General features: G+C 45.5%; 1 long non-coding RNA gene and 1 gene segment (V, D, J or C); both read left to right on the plus strand.

Annotated features, from left to right (window-relative positions):
• The first annotated feature begins 3218 nt into the window (after nucleotides 1-3218).
• On the plus strand, nucleotides 3219-4984 carry LOC310663639. The gene is made up of 2 exons (XR_014504555.1): nucleotides 3219-3352; nucleotides 4305-4984. It is a non-coding gene; the product is annotated as an uncharacterized lncRNA (long non-coding RNA).
• An 11747-nt stretch (nucleotides 4985-16731) lies between these two features.
• On the plus strand, nucleotides 16732-21845 carry LOC310662278 (Ig gamma-2C chain C region-like). The segment is given in 5 exons: nucleotides 16732-16741; nucleotides 17631-17933; nucleotides 19405-19737; nucleotides 20081-20404; nucleotides 21429-21845.
• The last annotated feature ends 81 nt before the right edge of the window (nucleotides 21846-21926 follow it).

Consider the following 21926-nt stretch of genomic DNA (forward strand, 5'->3'; position numbering starts at 1 on the left):
CACACATTTCCCCTTAATTTTTGGAGAGGAAAAAGTGTGTCCTATAGAGCAAAAAATACGGTAAGTGGGTCTTCATGATATTGGAAGCAAATGGGGAGTGGGGAGGTTGCAAAGGTCTGGTGTCAGCATATGTGAAGTTTTACTGCTCACAACAGGCCTCTGTTATGTGCCAGAAGTGAGAGGGATTTGGTCCAAAGACACCCAGTGAGCTTCATCTAGATAAATGGTGACTTGAATCTGGGTCAAATTCCACTGGGCTCAAGTCCAATATCCTGTCATCTGCTCCACACTGGCTTCCTTCTGTACATGTCCATACACAGCAAGCTGCTCTCCTTTTAATGTCTGGTGCTGAAAACAGCTGCTATAACATTGAAGAGGAATATTTATGTATCCTCCTCTCCCACAAAGATTCTGTTGCAGATCCCCCTCAACCTCTCCCATCGCAACCACCAGCAGCTCCATTCTTTGGTCAACTGCCACCAGGCCTCTGTTCCTCAATGGTTCAAACTAGTCAATTGTGGCAGAGCTGTGGAGTTCACTGCAGACCCAGAAACAGTATTATAACTCAGTGTTCTGTGTATTAGAAGCTGATAGATAATATTACAGCAGGAAAAGAAGCTGTGGAGGACAGTGTAAACAAGCAAAACTGAAGCAGCAGCAGAGCAAGGGGACCAGAAAGTCAAGAAGGTCCAAGATGCTAACAAGGCTTGGGTGGCTCAAATAGAAGCAACAGATTTAGAAATGGGAGCATGTTTGGGAACACACACACACACACAAACATAAACACAAACTAAGGGAGTAAAAATAAAAAGGCTGGGGAAATGAGCAAAATGTATTTCTAAATTTGCCACAGTCCTAAAAAATCAAGGCCTAAGCCTCATATTCTAATTTTGCCTTCTTGATATGAATATGTATTCTGCCCATTGCAGACGACTGGTGGGAAATTATTTTATGTTGCCCTTCTCTTCTTCTGTCCTCCTGTTTGGGACATATCTTATAAGACATAAGAAGCTGACTTTTATTGAGTCTTGATCAGCTTTCCTTCTCAGCCTAATGCTGGTCTCTCTGACCAGCTCCAGCTCTTCAAACTCTACGTAATGTTTTCATGAATCCCTTTAAAAGAAACCGAGACAAAATCATGAATGACAGTTCTAATTACAGATATTGGCTGTATCCAGTGCTAGCTTTACTCACAGCAGACCCACTGGAATTAATGAATAAGACTACCACTTGTCCACTAATTTCAATAGCTCTTCTCTGAGTAGGACTAGCATGGGCTACCATCTGTGCAAGGTATGTTCTCTGCTACAAGGACAGAGATATGGAGCTGGAAGTACAGGAACAGGCAAGGCATCCTGGAGAAAGATAGTTCAACAGAAAGCAGGAGTAAGGGATCATAGGGCCAGAAAGTATCCAGCAGTCATCTGGTGCAACAGTTATGCACACTCACCATCGACAATATATAGATTTCCTTCATATCAACTCACATTGTCCAGATTATTCATCTCAGGGAGGCAGCAGAAGAAACTAAGAAAATGCACCACACCTGCATTGCCTGAGAGCAAAGAATAGTCTGTAAGAGCCAGACTAAATGCGAGAACAGGGACAAGGAGCAGCCACAGGGAAGCCACAGAACTACATACCTGGATCCTTACAAAATTTATCCCTCAAAGTGGCTGTTAACTATTAAAAAAACCAAGTGACAGTTAGCATCCCATTGGTGAGAAATTGAAATTAATAATAATGATAATGATGATAGCAATTAATAATAATAATAATTAATAATAATAATAATAATAATAATAACAAATAATAATAATAATAATAATAATAATAATAATAATAATAATAAAAAATAGACCCTAAATCTGATTGGGATGGGTGAGCAAACTGAGCCAAGCTTTGGACAGATTGGTGAATAGGTCAGATGGATGAGGAGCCATGAGAGAGAATCAAATTCACTGAATATTCAGGACATACTATTGGACTGGCCTTACATTGGGGGTGGGATGTGAGAGATAATATGTTAGAGAAGGCGCTTTGACCCAATCATGACACACAGGTATACAATGGGGGGTATTTTTCCCCCTCACAGAGATAGTCTGGGATCACCTCAGAACCACCCACTCAAACACATACAAACAAAAAGATAAGCTGCCTCAGAATCATTTGACATTTTGAGCAGTGATCTTAAAAATCTGGGGGGGGGGGGGATAGAATTTCTAAGTACACTTGTGCCCAGCAGCCCAAATCTCCACTCAAACACTCTTGCCCCAGTTACAGGTAGGTAGCCGTGTTGGTCTAAGGTGCTACTGGAAGGATTTTGTTTGTTTGTTTTGACTCTTGCCCCAATTATGCTGCAATGCTGTGGCCTCAGCTACCTGCACATGAAATGAACACAACTCCCTACCCGCACCTACTCGCTGGTTACTCCATACTTTGATGTTAACAGGTGGCCTGCTTTGCGTACTGGCTAGTGTTCGTTTTTGGTGGTTAGAAGACCGGATTCAAAGCCCCCATCAGCTATGATGCTCACTGTGTGGCCTTTCTGTATGTCCCTCAGAAAATAAGGAGAGAGAGAGAGGCTGAAGTTACTCTGAAGAACTAGGCACAAACATCACCTGGGGCGAATAGGCTGGGTTACCAAAACTCTAACACCAATCCTCTATTTCAAAATTTAGATGATATTTATTGTTATGTAGGCCACAGATGATCTTGCAGATGTGCAGTTCATGCGTCATGGGTTTTGTAGTCCATGTTAGACTGTAAGAATAAGAAATATAAGAATAGTACATCGGTACTACTGAGTAGAACCTATGAGTCAGAATAACTATATGTGAAGTGTACATGCATGCTAATGCCTGCCACTTGTATCTATATTACTAAGGACAGGAGAGACTTGGCAAACAAATGGGAGCAGATAGAATCTACTGGGGAAAGTGGATTTTTAAATGGCAACCCATAGCCCAGCATTAGGTCAGGAATTACCTTACCAATGCACTATGATAGAATTCCCACCATGTAGGTTTCATACATTTCTACCTGCAATTACAGTCAAATTTCGGAACAGGTAGCTATGAGATTTCTGTAGCCTGTGTTGATTACAAAGGGTATAGAGTCTATAGTCTATATACTATAGACATTAGTGGTGGGTGAAGCTTGGGAATGTTTTATGGTGGATACAGGGATTGACGTCTCTCTCTCTCCCCTCACAGAGGTGACTGTTTCAACAATGGATGATTACAGCGATGAGAAAGAGGAGGAACTGGCCCGCCTGTGGCGAACCATCTTCATTTTCTTTGTTCTCTTCCTCCTCAGTGTTTCTTATAGTGCCACCATTACACTGTTCAAAGTGAGTAGAGGGGAAGGGATATTATATATCGACATTTGCATTTAAATGGTGGAGGAAGGGTGGCAGCATAAACACATCAGGGATAGAAAGACGAGAAAAGACAAAGGGATAATGCTGAGATGTTTGTACTGTTAGTTGTAAATTACTGAATGGTTCTGTAGAAGAATGAGCCTATAACATGACACATATACTGTGTCAAACAGTCCATTCAATATCCCATTAAAATCAGAACAACAGGATGAGGGAAAAGATTTGACTTGTTGGTTGGCAAGACAAGTTAAGGGTAATGGGATGGGAAAAGATGGCAAGGAATGGTTTTATGGTACATTGCCCAAAGGCCATAGTTCTTCATATAGAATTTGCTCCTGCGAAAGGTAGAAGAAGAGTTCAGATTTGATATCCTGCTTTATCCTGAGACCTGAGATATCCTGAGACCTGAAGGAGTCTCAAAGTGGCTAACATTCTCCTTTCCCTTCGTCCCCCACAACAACCACTCTGTGAGGTGAGTGGGGCTGAGAGACTTCAGAGAAATGTGACTGGCCCAAGGTCACCAGCAGCTGCATGTGGAGGAGCGGAGATGCAAACCCGGTTCCCCAGATTACAAATCTACCGCTCTTAACCACTACACCACACTGTAGTATAGTGACAGCCATCAACTTGGAAGGCTTTAAAGGACAAATTCATGGGAAATGAGGTTATCAGTGGCTACTAACTGCAATGGATATATTCTGCCTTCGTTATTAAAGGCTTGATCCAGCAGGACTCTTTTCACTGTTCTTTTGACATGTTGTTATGTGTAAATAAACACATAAATGTACCTTGCAAACAGTGACTGGCAGGAGTTAGGAAGGGGAAAGGAACTAAGAACAAGTAGATCTTGCATGTTTTTCTTCTTCTGTACTCATTCCTGCTGTATGTCTTCCTTTATCCCCACTCTCATTACTTCCCACAGGTAAAATGGCTCTTCTCCACTGTGATGCTCCTGAAGAAGCAGTCGCTGGGCCCTGACTATAAGAACGTTAGCCAAAGAGTGGACTAGAAACACATTCCTGAGAACTCTTTCCCTGCACCTCATGGGGTGCAAAGAAATAGTCACTGGCTGGATTTAGGGCTCCTTCTCCAGTGTGAACGCCCTCATCTTCTCTCTTTCGGCCTCTTCTCCTCCTTGGCAGGTGGAGATGAAGCCCTTCTACTGGTCCTTTAAACATGTCTTCCACAGTGACTGTCAAGAAGAGTGTGGTGTTTTCCAATGTAACTGAACTGTACAGCTTTGTATTTTTCGCACTACTTGGTAAATGTTCTGTAGGGGGGATTTTTTTGTACTATATAAGGTAAGGTGTGCACAAAGGGAGAGGGAGGGAAGGAATGCTGGTATGTTTTTGTGCTGATTTGTTGAAGGTGGAGTATGACAGTTAGAACGTTTGTGTGTGTGTGTGTGTGTGTGTGTGTTGGGATTTTGGAGAGGGATAGTGAAGGGTGGCTGGTTTGGGCGCTGAGGAGCAATGGGTAGAATGGGCAGGGCAGGCTATTAATAGAAATATAAATACATGATATAAAATATCCAGACTCTCATCATATAAGTACCTGTCAACATCGAGCTTTTACTACCGTAATAAAGTTTTGGTTTGTTCACACCACGTCTCATGTTTGGCTAAGCTATCAAGGCTGGGACAAAGGGATATTAGTATTGATAAGGTGGCAACAGAATACTATTTTCTGGGAGAATGCCTTAGGCATTGAAAGCCCAGAGCTCATAACCCTATAAGGCACATAGGAACCCAGCGGTTGGTGGGGGTGAGAAATCCTTTACCAAGCAAAAGGAGAACAAAACTAAAGTACCCTCTTGCTCCTAAGTGGTGGGCTTGGGCTGGGGAGGGTACAGCAAGGAGGAACCAGCTCTCCCACCCAGCCTGTGATTTATAAAGTTTGGAGGCAGATGCACAAGCCTTGAGAAAGGAGCTTCGACATGTCAACTCTGACTGGGTTCAAAGGTTAAAGGTAAAGGGACCCCTGACCATTAGGTCCAGTCATGACCGACTCTGGGTTACAGCACTCATCTCGCTTTATTGGCCAAGGGAGCCAGCGTACAGCTTCCAGGTCATGTGGCCAGCATGACTAAGCCGCTTCTGGCGAACCAGAGCAGTGCACGGAAACGCCGTTTACCTTCCCGCCAGAGCGGTACCTGTTTATCTACTCTGATGTGCTTTCGAACTGCTAGGTTGGCAGGAGCTGGGACCGAGCAATGGGAGCTCACCCCGTCGCAGGGATTCAAACCGCTGACCTTCTTATCGGCAAGCCCTAGGCTCTGTGGTTTAGACCACCCGCATCCCTATGGGTTCAAAGGGACTTACTGCTAAATAGCTATGCATAGGACGGCAGCCTGAGTACCCTCAGTCCTTACGTCCACTGCACCCTCCCTATTTTAGGGCTTCAAGCCTCCTCTCCACCCCATGTGCTGTTGCATTATTTGCCTGTTCATCAACATGCCCCCTCCGCTCACAGGCATCCAGTCTACCCTAGCTGTGGGAGACTCTGACAGCCACAAGGGGACACAAAATAATACTAATACTAGTACTAAGAAGACCCACTAAAATGTAACAGTACGAAAAAGAATTATGGTGAAAATAAGAACTAGTTTTGGAGGGCGCCAAAGTCCACCTCTGATTCAGACCTATCCTATTGTAGCCAAATCTACCTAAGGACGGTACACAAATGTCCTTAAACTCCTTCCCTATTACTGAATACTTAAATATATCAGTTTTATGACCCACCCAGCACCACCACCATGTTCTTCGTCAGAATCATGACTGGCACTGACTGCTGTTTTCATACATTGCCTGTTTTGTGGTCATAACTACATTTAATAGACAACAATAAGAACATACCAAAATGAAATAGTCTTCCTGTAGTTTTTATTTTTTGCAGGGGGAGGGTGTTTTTTTTCCTCCATCACATACTTTCAAAGGAGCTTCATCCTCTTTTGAAAATTCCACCTGTTGTCCTTCATTCCCATAAAATCAGTGCTGGGGGAACCCGCAGACTTGCAGGTGTCATTGGACTCCAGTTCCCAGCAGCCACAGTCAGCATAACAAATGGTCAGGGATGATGGGTTTTGTAGTCCAACAACCTCTGGAGGACCACAGTTTCCTCACTCTTTACTGACATCTTGGATTGCCTGGACTCTTACATAGAGCCACTTCTCTCTGTTCCTTCAAAGGCTTCCTCAAAGCTCATCTTTTCCATAAAGCATTGTGGCCCTTTAGTCTCATCCCCGACTCAGAGGTACAGTGGTACCTCGGGTTCCAGACGCTTCAGGTTACAGATGCTTCAGGTTACCGACTCCGCTAACCCAGAAATAGTACTTCAGGTTAAGAACTTTGCTTCAGGATGGGAACAGAAATTGCACGGTGGCAGTGTGGCGGCAGTGGGAGGCCCCATTATCTAAAATGGTACTTCAGGTTAAGAACCGTTTCAGGTCAAGAATGGACCTCCAGAACTAATTAAGTTCTTAGCCCGATGTACCACTGTACTAGAAGAGCGAATGCTGCTTTTCAAAGAACTGAAAGCTGTTTAAAAGAGCTTTCATTGCTCTTGTTTTGTAAATTTATTTCCCTTTTACCACTGGGACAAAGGCTTGGCAAGTGTTAAAAAACTCTTTTACCTGATGGGTCAAAATAATATGTGCTATTGTAATAGGCAAAGATGCTTCTGTTGCATCATTTTCAACTCCCTTAAAAATGTTTAAGAAAATGGGGTTGTCTTTGATCATGCTGAGACATTAACTGAGGGTGAAGGCAATCTTTCTTACACCAGTCTTTCTGTGCTGGTAGGTCTGAGGAAATGAAGAGCTGAAACATTTACAGGAATGGCAAAAGCTCGCCATAAGTCCCCGGTTCAGTTTCTGGTATCCTGAAATAGGGCTGAGAGACCCCTGTCTAAAACCCCAGAAAGCCACTGCCAGTCAGTGTGGGCAGTACTGGGCTAAATGGACAGGTGGTCTGACCTGTGAAAAGGGAATTTCAGGTGTTGTTTGGCTGTTATATTTTAATTTTTTTAAAATTTAATTATCTATTGAACTTTCCCCACAAATACACAAACAAGAATGTAGTACAAAGTCAACATAGTGACACCAACATGAGAAAAATGGGGATCAACAATGATGGCTGCAGGGGGGTGGAAATTGTTAGCTGTTCAGCCAACTGCATTGTGGAGGGGTAGGAGTAGGATGCAGCCAGCTTTTATGAGTTGCCAGCTGACCAAACATGGCCCACAGCTAATGCCCGGCCAGTCAACTAGGCCACCGCCCATTTGAAGCCAGCATTTTGACAGGGAATCCCCACTCCTAGATTCTGCCAGCCAGGGAATTCCCTTAACAGTCGATAAGACACATGGGCCCTAGCTTCTGGGGGTGGTGGACTGAGGTGAGATCTGCAACTGCTGCCCACCTGAGAAGGGTGAGAGGCCGTTAGCACTCTGAAATTGCAGGTTTGGATGAAATCACTGAGTCAAACCAAAAGAAAAAAATGGGATGTCAGAGGTCAGAGTACCCAATCTTAGTCATTAACGTATGTACTGCAATAAAGTGAAACCATGTCTTAGAAAATTTGGTTTAGAATTTTTTTTTTTTTAAGTATTATTTATGTCAGGAAATGTGTACACATTTGTAAAAAACAAACAAACCTCAAAGTGGTTTACAAAAATAATAAATCAATAAATTAATTAGTAAAAATAAATAAACCATTCCAAAAATTTAAAGTGGCAATAATTTTAAAAAACCTCAGCATTCTAGATATCTGGGTCGGATTGTCTAAACAAAAATGTTTTTATCAGGCACCAAAAAGAGTACAGTCGTACCTTGTTTTTGGAATAGCTTAGTTCTCGAACGTTTTGGCTCCTGAACGTTGCAAACCCGAAAGTGACTGTTCCGGTTTGCAAACTATTTTTGGAAGCCGAACGTCCGGCGGGGCTTTCGCAACTTCCACTTGGCTGCAGGAGCTTCCTGCAGCCAATCAGAAGCTGTGCTTTGGTTTTTGAACGTTTTGGAAGTCGAACAGGCTTCCAGAACGGATTCCATTCGACTTCCAAGGTACGACTGTACAGTGAAGGCACCTGCCTGATGCCAATAGGCAGGGAGTTCCAATGTATCAGCGTCACCACAATGAAAGATAGATGCATAAAAATGAGAAATATGTGGCACCTATAAACAGTGCCAGTTCTGCATATTGAAGCAGTCGAGAGGATATATGTGGGGTAAAGTGATCTCAGAGGTAAACAGGTCCCAAGCTGTTAAGGGCTTTGCATATTAATACATTGAACTGGACCTGGTCGCAGATCAGAAACCAGTGCAGAACTCTGAGCACAGATGTTATATGTTGACAAGGTCTCACCCCTGTCAGCAATCACGCTGCAGCATTCTGCACCAACTGCAGCTTCTGGATCAAGCGCACACAGCAACACATTGCAGCGCTCTGTTCTTGAAGTAACCAATGCATGAGCTACTGTGGGCAAGCTTCTCCAGTCGTAACTGAAATACCCAGTTCAGTTGGTAAAAGGGCACTTCTAGCGACTGAGGCTAACTCAGCTGGAGCCAGAATGAACCCCAAACTGGTGTGTTGCCTTGTACATTTTCCTATAAATTGAAAGGTGGGATGCAAGCAGACACCTGAACACAAAACAAGTCTTCTCCTTCAAGATTCAGATTCAGGGACAATCAAAGAAGCGGTGGGCAAAGGGGATGCAGCAAGGAAAACCACTGTCATCTCTCCGCTGGGAAGCGCTGAGCAAAGGCGACTTCCAGGCAATGCGGCCGATTTGATCAGCACAAGGCATGCAAGCTCCACTCCCCCAGTCGTTCTTAGACTCCTTATTGGGTGAGCAACGCAGTCAAGCAACACAGTTGGAGCCTCCCTCCTCCCTGGCTGGCAGGGAGGGAGGGAGAGGAGCTGCTTCCTTTGAAACCCGGGAAATTTAAGGGACATCATCAATAAGGGACAGCAGCGGGACACAGTGCTGGGATAAGGGACTTTCCCACCAAATAAGGGATGGTTGACAGCTATGAGCAGAACAGACCCCAAACTGGTGTGCTGCCTTGTACATTTTCCTATAAATTGAAAGGCGGGATGCAAGCAGACACCTGAACACAAAACAAGTCTTCTCCTTCAAGATTCAGATTCAGGGACAATCAAAGAAACATTTAAATATTTCAGAGTAGTGTGGCACAGTATCAAAACCATTCTTTTTACTTGCAGAATGTGGATAGGTATCTTTTCAAAATGAGAGCCAAGAGTGCCAAGTAATATTGAGGACAATCCTAGCTGTGATCCAGAATGTACAGTTCACCACAACATATTGTTGTGAATGTGGATTTCAGCTCTGACAAATAGGAAAGATCAGAAAAGGAGAACGGCTTCTTTGTGTTGATGAGGAGAAAGTTTGTCTCAAATTAGACCTAATATAAATGATATTACCTGGCAAAAGCAAATTCACACCTCTCATTGTATACATACTTAAGGTACATACATAAGAGGCTCCTTTATAATTGCATTTCAGAATGATTCGTGTTCTTAGGTAGCTGCATTGTTTTATACTTTCTGGATGTCCCATGTGTTCTATGTTATATATCAAGCACTTCTATGGGTTGTGTTGTTGTTTTTTGTTTTCCAGTGTATTGATTATCAGTTGGGGGGGGGGGATGTGTGGCATGAGCCAATTTTTATTCTGAAAGTGTGGCCCAGAGAAAAAGTTTGAGAAATCACTGCTCTAGAGCAAATTTGAGGAGGCATGGGGGTTGTTGGAGGGGCAAAGAAGAGAAAGTGCAGGTCCCATTGCACAAATGCACTTCCATAGCACAAGTAAGTGGACTGCACCAGATAGTGCCCACATTGGCCTCAAAATTTAATCTATCCCACAGCTGCATGAAGTAGCAATTCAAAACCATTTCTGGGAATGAAATGTGATTTGAAAATGGTTAATAGCAATATATGAGGTGAAGGCCTAGTTTGGCATGCAAGCCTGAATGAGCCGCTTTGACAGTGCCATTGTTACACTTGGTAGTAAGCTTCACCAACAACGTCATCACGAAAGTTCACAGGGATTGACAGTGCAAGCCTTTATATGTCTACTCAGAAGTAATCCCCACTGAATTCAATGAGACTATGAAGCCAGTGGTGATTGTGATGAACAAAGGGAATAACCATAGACCAAAGTCCATATAGGATTGCAGTCTCAGTTTATTTAACTCTGTAACGCTTAATGTCTTTATATAATTTTGATTTTATACATCACCCTGGACAAAAGAAGCAAACAAACAAGGGCTGTTAAGTTGAATTAACTAATTAATTAGGAGGGAAGTAGGTGAGTATAAGCACATGTTTTGAGTTTCGGAAGACCAGATTCACCCAAATTCTGTATTTCATCTAGCCCTGTTTTTCTCAGCAATGGAATTTTTGGGTTATGAGAAGGTCAGAAAAAAGGGGGAAGTTCTGGCTGCCCCCAATTATATCCCTTGAACTTAGAACTCATGATGTTTTTTCACACCTTCACGCCAACTCTCAGGACGTCACTAATGTGCACTGTTCTTTTTTAAGGCACTTCATAAGAGCATGGTTAGGGGAAAACTCCGAAGGCCTCATTGCAACAGAAAATAGTCCCAAACAGAAACAGACGGTGGGTCGTTCAGCAGACGTCCGGTTGCTTCAATCAACTCCAGCCTTGGGGTCGGTAAGTAAAAAAGGGTTTGTTCTGAATGTTATGGCTCTTGAGAAGATAGGAACATAGATACCCCAAAGGAAAAGTGACTCCTTGGGATGTCCTAGACTTTCCGGGAAGCAAGTGAAGGATACTATGCCTGAGAAAGAGGAGAAGCATTTTTATCCTTTAGTCAAGGGTCTCCTGATGATTCTTGGGCTTCCTAGTTGATCCAAGTCTTCCTTGCTACCATCTTCCAACTGAGCATCTTTATGTAAGGGAGGCTGGGGGAGTAGATGGGGCTTGGAGCTGCTGCATGTGAGGCTTGGAGAAGGCTGCAAGGTAGCCTAGTTGTATCTCACCAGCTTCCAGCATTCAGTTGATTCTTGGAGCTGAGAACTTCAAGGATAAAGAGCAACTGGTCAACCTTCCAGAAGCTCCACTTCAATTCCTGTTATCAGAGCCAAATGGGAAAGGCTGAAGCTCAGTGGTAGAACATCTGCTCTGCAAGAGGAAGGTCCCAGGATCAATTCCTGGGGACCTTCTGGGCTGGGGGAGAAGCCCACCTGCAAGCTTGGAGAACCACTGCTGCAATCAGTTAGTGTAGGCAATACTGAGCTTCCTATGTTCTGATACCAGGACAGAGCAACAGCTGAGAGGGAGGAACATAGGCACATGAAACTTCACCATGTATCATGTTCAGCTTGAAAGCTTCCCACCACTCAGCCAAGAGAGAGGTCTAAAGAAGGTAAGTGAGAAAAGCCCCAGGGCTCCTTGCTAACTCCTCCCAAGCTTGTTACTCAGCTATGTCCCAGAAGGGCTACCTGGCAAGCTGCTTCTTGCCTCCAAGCTACGGATTATGCTAGAAGCTGGAGGAGGGCAAGGGGGCTACCCGACAGTCTGGCTAAAGCCTGATGCTGAAATGGGAACTTCTGGGCTCCCAGAGGAGTGTTAGGCTTCAAGAAAGTAGCTGGGGAACAAGAGGACAACCTAAAAGCTTGCTCAGATGTGATGGCCAGCTAGTAGTTCCTTGACTTTCTAGATGAAGGTTGGTCTTCAAGGAAAATGATAAGGTGGCAATGGGGGACTGACATCTACCCCAGCCAGATGCTCAGCTGTGAAATTTTTGACCTCACAGATCAGCAGCAGGATTCAAGCTGGGGAAGGCAGTTCCTGAAAGCTTGCTCCAAACCTAAGGCTCCTTTAGTAGACAGCTGCTGCCAAAGCAGGAGAGTTAGCTCACTTCCCACCAGCTTCTCATAAGCCTATCTGAAAGCCTGCCCCATGCCTGATCCTCAGCTAGGAGATCCTTGGCACCCAGCTGAATACTAAGCTAAAACAAGCTGGACAAGAGCAAAAGAGTGGTATAGATACCATCTGATGCTCAGCTGTGAGATTCCTGGCTTCCTGGACAAGCAGTGCACTCCGTGAACCCTGGGGGGAAATGTGAGCTCTTTCTCACCTAATGTTCAGTGGGGACATTGTTCCATACCTAGTTCAGAACCAGGATTCAAGGAAGCTAACCCTGGAGCAAGTAGCAAAGCTGAAGCCAGCCCTCAGTGTTAGGATTCTGGGTCCTGGGGAGCAGCCAGGGAGGCTGCCTCTGCTGTGAGCCTAATGCTCGGCTGAAATATTTCTGACCTCCTAGCTGCATGCTAAGACCCAGAAAAGCTGGTGGGGAGCAACCAGGAGGGCAGGCTGCTCAGATGCTTGCCCCAAGCCCGATGCTCAGCTGGGAGATTCCTGACCACCTCAGTTCTAGCTGTATCACAGAAGCTGATGGGGAGCAGCCAAGGGGCTGCCCAGATGCTTCCCCAAGCCTGGTGCACAGTTTGGAGATGTCTGAGCACCTAGCTTATTATTCACAAATGCTGGTGTGGGGCAGCCAGGAGGGAGGCTGCCTGAATGGCAGAAAACCCCAAACATGATGCTGCGCTGGGATATACTATCAGACAATCAGCAGACTTCAAGGGAGATGGCAGGATACAACAGGGCTGCTTGCTCTAACTAACACCCTCAGGGAGCTTCCTGACTACCAGAAGAACATTAGGCATCCTCTGGCAAGGAAGGTGGCTGAAAGTCCACCCAGGCAGATACTTCACTGGGAGATTTCTGACACCTCCCTCCCTCCAGCCTGCCAAGGGGAAGAGGGGCTACTTGTGAGCTTGCTCCAAGTCTGAGGCTCCAATGTGAGGCTCTTGGCCTCCCAGATCCACAGCACATGTTACGAAGCAAGGAATTAACTTAAAGCCCATGTCAAGCCCATGTTAAAGACTCATAACCTTCCTGAGCCTCAAGGAAGCTCACAGGGAGCAGCCAGGGTAGGGGGAACTGGATGAGTGCTGGCAGCTTAGAATAACAGGTTCCTGAGCCCTAAGATGAAGCAAGCTTTAAGGAAGCTGGTAGGTAGCTAGAAATGCTGTAAAAGTCTGGACCAAGCCTGATGCTCAATTGGGAGATTCCAGACTATCCAGATGAGCAGCAGGCTTCATGGGGGTTGGGCGGAAAAAGAGAGATTATGCGAAAAGATCTGCCCCAGACCTGAAGCTCAGGCTGGAGATCCCCCAATTCCTACTGGAGCAGCAAGAAGCTGTATTGTATCAAGGAGGCTGTCTAAACCTGCTCCAAAGAAGATGCTCAGCTGGGAACCTGCTTGCCTCCAAGTTGAGCATCTGGCTGCAGGGAAGCCATCAGACTGCAAAGTTAAGGAAGCTGGAGTGGGGAGCCACAGGGCTACCTGAATGCCTGCCCAATGCCTGATACTGGAGATATGTATGGTGCGCAGCTTTGGGGGTTCATATTAGAGGCCTGAAGAAGCAATCACAGCAAAGGAACAGGAGGGTTAGGAAGCAAGCAGCTTTGAGGAGACGAAATTCTGCTCCCTGCTCAGAAAGTGTTCTTTGGAGCAAGAAGATCTCTAAGCTTTGCTGGGTTGCAAGGGCTGAAGCTGGCAAGAGCCCTCACCTTTGCCAGCTCAGTGCAGAAATTGTCAGGAATATGGAAATAAGCATTCTGTATCAAGCTATTGCCAATGGCTTGGTAGAAATCAAGAAAAAACAGCTATTGACTATTCTAATTCTATCCACATTTTGGAAGGAAACTGCGACATATTGGGGAAGGAGGTCGTGGTGGGAGTTGAGGTTCTATCAGATTGGGTTAGCAGAGTGCACTTGCATGTAACACTCTGGCAGACTGGCTGCTTTTTTCTTGCAGAGCTTCCATGCTTTTAGCAGTAGTCTAGCAGGCAGAAAATCAAGCAGTGAAGCTGTCCCCACCACTCCCTCTCCACTCCTGCACCTGCTGAACTTCTGCCTGTTGGGGATACATTAAAGGTTCAAGGGACTTGGCCAGGGGAAGGAACCACACCAGAATGGCTGGGATATAGGGTTGCCACCTCGTTTTTCCTGCACGTGCTCCTGTGCCTTTAACAGCAGCCTGATGTGCACGTATTTAGCAAGGGAAACTATTCCTGGCATTGGAAAAGAGCAAGAAGAAAACCTTCCTTTGCTGAATATGTGTGTTTGTGTGTGTGTGTGTGTGTGTCAGGCTGCGGTGATTAATATAAAATACCCCAAATATGTGACAGCAACCATAGGAAGTAATACAAAATCACTTGCAGCTTTAGGTCTCCATCAGGGCAAAATTACTCTGCGTGCAACAGTCAGAGGCTGACTCAAAGTAAATCCCTAACCTTTAGACTTGTCAGTCTGTCCACACATACCTGAGGTTAAGGGGGGAGGCCTTTTGTCTTTTTTCAGGCAGACTTGGGGCCTCAGCCTCTTCTTCGTACAAAATTCAGCAGAGCATAGCAGTGGTCCAGCTCAAAGAATCCAGAGATTCTTTAGATCTCTACTGGTCATAATAATGCTGACCACCATGGCATAAAATCTCGTGGTTTCTTCAGGCTATATTTATTATTATAATTATTACTCATAAACTGAATAGTTGAACATCCACTTTATCCAGTAGGAGGAAATTATCAGGTCAGTGTTTTGTCATTTGTGGAGTAGATTGGGCCTATAAACCACCAGCTGCTGATACCCCATAGAATAGTTGATCTTACACACTTAGAACTCCAAACAAGTTGCAATTGGCTGTACAAACTGATTTGGCTTCACCTTCATATTATTACTGCCAGCTAATGATGTTCAAATATTCTCTAATCACAGTTTGCTTGCCTTTCCATTTTTTCTTATTCTGTTGACCGCTGCTATTTGATTGTCCCCTTACCCAGTTTCAGTCAAATTTGTATGTGAGGGGGCACTAAGAAGGACACCTGCAACCTGCAGCTGGTCCTGAACAAAGAGGAAGTGAGAGAACTCGCACAACTAAAAGGAGGCCTGGAATTTTGAGATGTGGGCAATGCCAGCCAAAAATGCCACCCGAGAGAGTGAGAAACATGCACTAACTCAAGATATAAGTCTATCAATGTTCAAGGAAGCTATGACACACCATACATTTAAAGCACTTTCATCCCACTGTTTCATGGCTTCCCCTAAAGAAGCCTGGGCACTGTAGTTTGTTAAGGGTGCTGAGAGCCGTTAGGAGACCCCTTGGAGAGCTACACTTCCCAGCATTCTTTGGGGGAAGCCATGACTTTTAAGGTGATGTAAGAGCACACAGGGACGCAGGTGGCGCTGTGGGTTAAACCACAGAGCCTAGGACTTTCCGATCAGAAGGTTGGCGGCTTGAATCCCCGCGACGGGGTGAGCTCCCGTTGCTCGGTCCCTGCTCCTGCCAACCTAGCAGTTCGAAAGCACATCAAAGTGCAAGTAGATAAATAGGTATCGCTCTGGCGGGAAGGTAAACAGCGTTTCCGTGCGCTGCTCTGGTTCGCCAGAAGCAGCTTAGTCATGCTGGCCACATGACCCGGAAGCTGTATGCCGGCTCCCTCGGCCAATAAAGCGAGATGAGCGCCACAACCCAAGAATCGGCCACGACTGAACCTAATGGTCAGGGGTCCCTTTACCTTTACCTTTACCTTTAAGAGCACTTTAAGTGGATGGTGTGGGTGTGACTGTGTTCCTAGGCAAGTGCATTCAGGACTGCAGCTATAGATCTTGAGCCAGAATTCAAATCTTGATTTCTTCATCCCACTGGTTTAGGTTAGGTGAAAGGGGCTTAAATCTAAAGACTTGGTCTCAGGTGAATGGTGCATCAGCCACAAAAGAGAAGCGGTTGTTACCTTGGTTCAGGAGTAACACCAAGGCAAAAAAAGAGGGTGTAGCTCCACAGCTAATGCTTTTCCCACTGTGGCAGGAAATCTGCAAGCTGCTGAAGTTTTTCTCACCAAGCGGAAGTCCAACAGCACCATCTTGGCCTAAGGCTCCACACCTCCTAGTGGACAGGGAGACCTTGTGCTCACAGTGGTGGGGAACGTATATCTCAGTGGTAAAACATAGCATAGGCTCCTTCATTTAAAAACAACAAGAACCCTGTATTATCTTTAAATAGCACTCTTTTAAACTAGTGAACAGGGGGAAGGTGGGGAGCTTCATGTTCAGGTGACAAATGTGCCCCTCCAAGCCCCTCTGTCTGACTTTTACAACCGTCCTCAGACCTACCCTGTACCATTTCTTGAATGGTTTTTTTTGTCTGGTTGGAATATGAATTGTGATCATGGCTTTTGCTTACTTGGATGGGGAAATGGGGGGATGTGTGCATTGCAATCCTCTGACTTTTCTACAGGTAGAATGTACCAAGGTAAGAACTGCATCTGTTGCTCTGCTCACCTGTGTTGCTTTTGGCTTTGGCTCTGCCTGTCAATGGCACGAGGCCCAAGAAGGTTGGTTGCAGCAGAATGTGGCACTCAAGCTACCATGGCTTCCCACCTTTTCCTGTCAACTTCCCGTTTCCTTTAGGCATAGGCCAGATGCAGGGACAGCGAGGCCAAAACTACACCATTTCTTCTGATTGCTTTTACCAAACCACATACTCCCACATTCCTTCCCCTTGGCCATGAATGGGTGTTCGCTCACATCTCTCTCTCTCTCTTTTAATCAATGTAGAATGCAAAATGCAAATGTCTCCTGCATGTTTAGATAACTGACAAACTTAAGACCAAAAGGTCGAAATTAATTATTCACTGAATAACAGCGCAATTGCAGCTGAATGACATAAGTATTAGGAAAACTCAGAGAGAAACGGTCTGTCAGTGGGTGTTAAAACAGCGCTGCATGTATTCTGCAAAGAATTCAGAATCCTAAGCTTATTTCAAAAGAACATTTATAGCTGAGAAAATCAGCTTGGAAGTGATACATCAGCACAACATATATCTCCTTGTCCCTCCCTCTAACAAATAGCAGAGATCAATCATGCAGCATTCTTAAATCCAGCCAGGACTGGAACTGGTTGACAACGGCATAACTCTCCATGAACTTGAGCACATCCGAGAATCTTTCAGGACAATGCTCTACCTCAAATGAGGCGATGAGATCCTGTAACCCACACTCAGCTGATGGAATCATAGAAAAGTAGAATTGGAAGGGACCCCCAAGGGGCATCTATTCCAACCCCCTGCATTGCAGGAACACACAAGCATCCACATTGGCTGGACAGCGTATACTCAACATGTCTTTCTCTTTCATTGCAGCAAGTGCCACAGCCCCAACGGTTTTCCCATTGCCTCCCTGTAGCCAAGATGACGACACCGCCTCCCAGGTCTCCATAGGTTGTCTGGTCTCTGGCTACTTTCCTGAACCAGTTACAGTGCAATGGAATTCAGGAGCCATCTCCAGCGGCATCCGAACCTTCCCTGCCCTATTGGATTCATCCAGTGGCCTCTACACTCTCACCAGCCAGCTCACCATCCCAACCAGCACCTGGGAATCGGAGAAGCTTGAGTGCAAAGTCGCCCATGCAGCTACCAGCTCTGAAATCACCAAGGAGATTGAGCGTGAGTCTGGCTGGGCCATCGTTATCTGCTTTCTTTTTGACCCTCAAATGGACACTCAATATGGTGAAAGAAAGGAAAGCGAAATACTTTGGTGGAGAGAGTTGGGGAATAGATGCAATATTTTTGGGTGGCGCTATTGTCTGGTAAGGGTGGGTTAAACCACAGAGCCTAGGACTTGCCGATCAGAAGGTCAGTGGTTCAAATCCCCGCAATGGGGTGAGCTCCCGTTGCTCAGTCCCAGCTCCTGCCAACCTAGCAGTTCGAAAGCACCTCAAAGTGCAAGTAGATAAATAGGTACCGCTCCAGCGGGAAGGTAAACAGCGTTTCTGTGTGCTGCTCTGGTTCGCTAGAAGCAGCTTAGTCATGCTGGCCACATGACCTGGAAGCTGTACGCCGGCTCCCTCGGCCAGTAAAGCGAGATGAGTGCCACAACCCCAGAGTCGGTCACGACTGGACCTAGTGGTCAGGGGTCCCTTTACCTTTACTTTATTGTCTGGTACCAAGGCACATTAAGCAGGCAGCACAAGAAATGGTCTCTGCCCAACATGGCTCACAACTGAAATGTGGGGGTTGGGGGACAGAGAGAGAAAGCTTGGAATTGCTCATTCAGTACCAGACGTGGGGTAAGGAAAAAGCAGGTTCAGAAGTCAGGGGCAAGTTGGAGAAACACCCAGAGGCAAGTTTTTTGTATACATTTCAAGGTGGCTATTTATTTTTAAATTCTGTTTTTGCTGCTTTATTCTGGGAACAAAGTTACAAATATTAGTAGTGTACACACAGTGTTTGCTGCCGTGGGCATTCATGACCCTCACCTTTAATATCTTATATGAGTTGTCAAGCTGTAGAAGGAGTGAAGTGAATTAAGAAATGGGGGTGGGGGTGGATATTCCTGAGGACCAATCACTTGTAATGATGGGAGGAATGGCTAGGACTGATCACCCTGTGCTATCCTTTGTGCTGAAGCAGGCAAGGCAAAGCATGATAGCTACAGGGGGGAGGCAAGCTTTGAATAGGAGAATCAAAAGATGTCAATGGCAGATGAGCTAGTGGTCACTCACCCTCCAGTCTTCTAACTAAGTGGATTCCTCCATTTGGGTCTCAGGGCTTACGCTGAGTGGTAGACAAGTAGCGTCCTATCAAATCTGTCCTTCTCTGGATTTTGCAAAGCAGTTCTCCAGCCAAGTAATATGTACAAAGGGGGAAAATGTGCCCAAAAATGGATATATGATATGAATAACATAAAAATCCATCTAACTGGGAGCACTGCTTAGCAAAAATGTTTATATTATGCAAAATTGCATACAAAGGTTTGTATGTTAGGAGAAATTTGGATTAATATGCACACAAGTAAGACCTTGTTTTTTAAAATAGTTGCAAACTGATGTGGAGAACTGGGAGAATAAGAAACTAAGAGGAAACCGAAACTGACAATTTCACCCATCCCTACCTCTCATAAATTATACCCTTCCAGGCTCTATTGCACTACCTCCAGTGGCCCCAGAAGTCCGCCTGCTCCATTCCTCTTGCAAACCCAGATCCAGTGATGCCACCATTGAGCTGATGTGCGTGATCTCTAGCTTTTACCCCAAAACGGTGGCAGTGGAATGGCTGGTGGGTGGGCAAGCTGGGCTCCTGGCTTCATTCACTGAGCAGCCCAGGAAAGATGCCCACGGATACACCTTCAGCACCACAAGCACAGTCAACGTCAGCCAAGAAGACTGGCAGGCTGGGAATACCTACTACTGCCAGGTGTTCCACGAAGAAACCCAAACCAAAGTGAAAAGCAAAGCGAAGATATGTGAAGGTAGGAAAGGTTGACTGAGCTGGCACTTGTGTTTTCCTCTGTTTTGGTGGGCATGGACTGGAATGCAAAGGGGAGGAGAACAACTGCTTCGAGGTTACTGAGGGTCCTCTCATGTATGTGATAATCATTTCAAGACAGCCTCCTCCCTAATTCATGTCTATATAGCTGCTTTCAATTAAGGCCCATTGAAATAAGGCCTTGCCCACTGCCTACCGTGTCCACATTACCTTACTGATAGTGTTGCTGTTTTCCCTTTCTACTCTGCCGCAAGAAGTGGCAAGCTCCTAAAACAGCAGAGAAGTGGGGGGTGGTTAGAGAACTAACATGAAGTTTGCGTCTCCAGATAATGCTGAATGCCCCTCCAGCGGCATTAATGTGCACATCATACCCCCAACGCCACAAGACCTGTATGTAAACAACGACCCCAAGCTCACTTGTGTGGTGGAGAATCTGGAAAACGCAGATGGGCTGAAAGTCACCTGGTCACGAGCGGATTCTGGACCCGTGAGCCCAGAACTACTGGAAGTGAAAGAAGAACGTAATGGAAGGTTCACTGCTACCAGCTCCCTCCCTGTCACCACGTGGCTGCAGGGTGAGAAATTCACCTGCAATGTGGAATATCCAGGCTTGACTGCTCCCATCACTAAGACCATTGCCAAGACAACAGGTAAGGGGGGGGACAGAGTTGGTCTCCCATCCTGGGGCTGGTGTCCTTGTGTTCCAGCAGGAAAGAGAATACTTAAACACCCAGCACCACTTGGCTCACCTGCAATTTACACTGCGGACACACTTTGCAATTTCACACAGTCTGGTGGGGGTATTGTGCAGGTTTGCACAATCATTCTACACTTGTCTCTGCTCACAGGTTTTTATGGTGCTTGAAAACACACAACACCACTTGGCTCATCTGCAATTCACACTGGAGACAAACTTTGCAGTGGCAAAGGAGGTCTGGAAAACCATTCCCCTTTGCTCACAGGTTTTTATGGTACTTGAAAAACCTGCAATGCATTTTTTTTTATTAGAAGGCAACTCTTGGACCAAGGGGGGGGGGGAAGGGTGCATCCCCCACAGGGGTCAGTGACTCTCACATAACAATTTTCATTCCCATAAAACTATTGCCATCTCCACTCTATTGATATTGTTTCCCCAGCATTGATTGAACCTTGATGAAAGATCGATCTGGTTCTGTTGAAAGCAGTTCTTCATGCCCTTTCCCTGATGGCCCGGTTCACACATTGTGGAGCTACCTGGGTATCTGCTGTGCAGAGGCTGCTGCATGAGCAGCATTGCAAGATTTTAAACTATGCCTGCTTTTTGACCCCCAGGCATGCAGGAACTTGAGCATACCAATAACCTCTCAGTAAAGGCTGGGATTCTGTGTGCTGCATGATATCCATATATATATTGGGAAGCGGGGCTGTGGGAATCTTAAATCACTGCTATCTCATGTAGTTCAGATAATATAATTGGCTAGTTGGGATAATTATTGGGAACATGCTGCTGCTATGAAGTGTGTGTGAACAGTCTGCAATGACCCTGTCTGGAGTACCTATGTTCAAGACAACAAAATCACAGTCTTTCCCTACAAGACCCTCATTCTCAACATTGCATTCACTAATTTGGCTTAATGTTAATAATTGTTGCTTCCTCCATTTCTCTCATACATTTCGCCCCCTCCTCTCAAAAAGGCACGAGAACCCCTCCCGGAGTGTTCCTCTACCCCCCTCACCACGAGGAAATCAACGCTCAGCCAGCAATGCTGACCCTCACCTGCCTGGTCACAGGATTCACCCCAAAAGAAGTTTCTATCCAGTGGCTGAGGAATCACAATGCCATGCCTGGAGACCATCATGTCAATACGCCGGTCATAAAGGACAACAAGAACGACTCCTACTTTCTATACAGCCACATGAAAATCCCATTCGCTGACTGGAACAACGGAGTTTCACACACCTGCATGGTTATCCATGAAGCCCTCCCCATGAAGTTCACCCAGAGGACCGTGGAGAAAATCCAGGGTAAAAAACGATGACCATCCCTCCTACGGCATTGCAACCTCTTCAGCCTCTCCCAGATTTTTTCTCTAGCATTGTTAGATAAACCCTGTGTAAACAATTTCCATGAATAAATAGAGAACCAACTCAGATATATCCCATGTTGTGGTCATTTGCAGGGGAATCGATGAC

The sequence above is a fragment of the Podarcis tiliguerta genome, assembly GCF_965153285.1.
Source record: "Podarcis tiliguerta genome assembly, chromosome: 13".
Classification (NCBI taxonomy): domain Eukaryota; kingdom Metazoa; phylum Chordata; class Lepidosauria; order Squamata; family Lacertidae; genus Podarcis; species Podarcis tiliguerta.